We start from the raw sequence: 3,569 nt of genomic DNA, 5'->3' as shown, positions 1-3,569 counted from the left end.
CGACGGCATTGCCCGTGGACGGAAAGGAAGACTCTGACTTCTTGTGGTGCGGTGTCTGTTTGGTCAGGGGCTTCTTTGATTCGTTAGCGAGGGAGTCCAGGTGAGTCTTGAGTGCTACTACTGGACTTGCTGCGATTGTAGTGAGAGAGTGATCTCCTAGATAAATACAGGAAAAGCAAACTATTAAACCGCACATAAATCATATTATTTGAAGCGTTCGTCCCAATCTCTGTGGTAATTAATTCCTTGTGATCCCTTTATAGCCAAAGCACGATTTCCAAAAAACGCCGCTTCAAGAGTAATTGCCCATTTATATTTTGATTTTTTCTTGATTAGAGATCCTTAAATAAACAAAATTAGATTGCCATTTAACAATAACTGGAAGTGGATCCATCTATTCAAATTAATATCAACGGGAGATTTATCGATATGTATTGAGAAAGAATAGAGAACGCCTTTAATTTTCATTGTATCCAATCTAAAAGGCTTATTGCGGTGTGTGTTGACCACACCCATCAACCAAATCGCCGTGCTATGTGTCGAGGTTGTGTAGCGCCGGTGGAGAGCGGGCTTTAAACGGAAATACCGCAAATAATAGTCAAAACATTCATTGGTTAGTGAAATGAATTATCTGATATGATTTCGAAGGCAATATACTTAATCTTTGGATGCTACTGTGTACAGATGAAGTTACGCCCAAACTCGTGGCATGCATTCAAGCTCGAAAAAAACTTTAAAAAGAGAAAGGCGGAAATTGCTACTACAGGAAGCCCGATAATGTGGAAGCCAAATCCATAGGGAGCATCTAGAACTCTGAGCTTGTACGCTTATGCAAACCTAAGCAGTTTTCACGGTTGCATATCACGAAGTACAGGTTATGAATTATTTAACAAATTGACGACTATTTGGGGTATAAAATCATCCCTTTATAAGGGCTTCAACTGAGTGATCAGGTCAACAATAGGCTCAAGTCAATTTTTAATTTTTGGCCTCACTAATTAATTTGGCAATGTATGGTATTATCCGAGCCTTTGATGGCATCGCAGAACAAGAAAAAAACAGAAGGTATTATAGAGTTTGGCCCAGGGAGACATTTGAATTCGCGGCTTTACAAATCCTCATTGGAAGAGGGACAGATCAAAGTGCCCAGGCTTTAAATGGAATAACTTTCTTTTTCAAAGGAAAAGTCCAGTATTGTCATGGAGCTCATCATGGATAAAATAGAACCACCCCTTTTACAAAAGAGAGCATTAGTGAAATCGAAATGACAATAGCTGTATTGGAGCACTAATCGAAGTAAAGAGCACATAAATTAAAATCAGCAGATAAATAGTGAAGGGTGTTCTAAATGGCATCCTGTTGTAACTGCGATTAATGTGCCATCATAACTGCACAATCAGGTTGCTCCCCGCAGAATACGCCTAGTCATGGCTTCTTTTGGAAAGTACTAATGTTCAAAATAACATTCAAAGAAGCCATACGAAAGAACATAGAGCGGTGATCTGGTATAGTACCTAAGAATACCAATTAAAAAAGAGAGTTCAAATAACCAAACACCGACCCTATTTAAGTGTTTAAAAATATATAGTGGCGGAAACATCCCCAAGAAATACAGGAAGAACAGTTATTAACAACCAAAACAGAAGGGACTACGTGGAGGAAATTAAAAAGAAACATTCTAGTGAAAAGATATTTATAAAATCGCAGCTAATCAAACTAAGGTGGTTCGTGAAAAAAACGTCAAAGCAGCCTATTTATGAATGTATTTTTAGAAAGCTACGACCACAAAAACAATCATAACTCCAAGATGAAATGACTCGGTGACTAAGTGCAGGTTATTTCAGGAAGTATGATTATGAAATCCGAGTTCGAAAAGACAAAACTTTGACACAATGCATTTTCTGCAATTTAGCAAGCAACTACACTCCACAGTGAGGACCTTGTCGCTTTTTATCTCGGAAGACATATTGGTAAAGTAGTATATTCGAAAAAACAGAAAAGTTCATTTATATAAATGTTTACCAAAAGATGACAAGTTCAAGCACCTAGGTACTGACCCCAAACCACCACTTAAAATGTTGTATAGTGCTACAAAAACCTTAGGAAAGTATCCACTGAAAAGTGGATAAAGCCTAAGGCACGAAGCCACGCATAGACAAAACAATTAAAACTTCTTCACAGAAAAATGCAGTTATAATTAATCAGAAAAGGGATGCGAATACGTATGGTAGTATATGTCGATAAGCGATCAGTACTTCACGGTGTATTGAAAGGTACACTTCTGAAGGCATTTTGTAAAGCCGCAGGCTGAAGGATCAAACCTGCCACCGACAGGTTTGTCTGCCATGAACAAACCTGACACATGGCACCATTAGAAATTCAGCAGGAAACTAAAGCCTGAGGACAGGGTCCAGTAGTAGAATAATTGCAGTCAGAGAAGACAGAGCGAGGAACGCACCAAGGGGAAGGTCGAAAATGGCCCGATACTTGTCCTTGATGGAGATTGGAGAGATGGGGAGGGGCGAAGAGGGTGCCTGTGGTGGCGGGGAGTGGAGGGCGGAGAACTTAGGGGAGGCGGAGGAGGACGCATCGAAGAAGGCGACAGAGTGACGCGCCGGTTGCGGGTGGCGTCGCAGTGGATTCTGCTGCAGATGTTGGTTGTGTTGCTGATGTTGCAAGAGCAGAGGACATGGGGCCCTAGGGTCCGAGAAAGCGCGCTGTCTAGCGGTGACGTTGCCCTGCCCAATAACACCTGCCACGGCTGCCTCACTCCCTCCCTCATCTTCCCTCGCCTCCTGTAACCAATGCCGACGAAGATGGGATGACACGCGACGGGGACTGCTGTTGAAAGGAAAAGGTAAATTTATTCAGGTATCACATCCAACTATTCGTGGATGCTTGTGATTTGACGACTAAATAGCAGCTTTCCCTTTTACGACTAAAAACTGGTAAATATCCTATTCAAATCGCCACTTTTGTTTCGCTTTGTGAGGCAACGAAATTCCATTCGTTGTTTGCAAATGAGCTCTAACCTTAAAAAAACTAATGCTAAATTATTTTAAATTGACTGTTTCTGCTGTGTACATCACGAAATGGGCATCTGAACTATTGAACTACTAATGCAAAACTTGCATCTCTAATTCTAAGGCATAGCGAAAATGGGCGCATTACGAAAGCGTGACCTAAACAATCCAGCCTCCATGCCTTTACGGATTTTAAACTGAATAATCACTAATAGAGCAGCACATTACTTTTTGTCCTAAGGCGAAAAATTTCCCCTTAAGAAGATTGTTTGAAAGGCGTCAATATTATGAAAAAAAAGTGCTACTGACCTAGAGGTTTAAAGGGAATATCCTTTTAAATACACTTGGAGGGAGAATTTGAATTCTGCTTCGTGGGCACATGGGGAGCACTAAGGGTTAAATGATTTGAAGCAGATTATTTTTTTTAATTTTTTAACTACTCTCTTAGCACCTTAATGACATCTCCAATTTTTGACACCTATTTGAGGCAAGAATGCATATGGCATTGCATTCCGTTTGTGTGAAGACGCCTGTGATTTACATAAG

The sequence above is a fragment of the Echinococcus granulosus genome (assembly GCF_000524195.1).
Source record: "Echinococcus granulosus chromosome Unknown EG_S00025, whole genome shotgun sequence".
In the NCBI taxonomy this organism is placed as follows: domain Eukaryota; kingdom Metazoa; phylum Platyhelminthes; class Cestoda; order Cyclophyllidea; family Taeniidae; genus Echinococcus; species Echinococcus granulosus.
The sequence above is the reverse complement of the archived record's forward strand: the minus strand, read 5'-3'. Positions refer to the sequence as shown.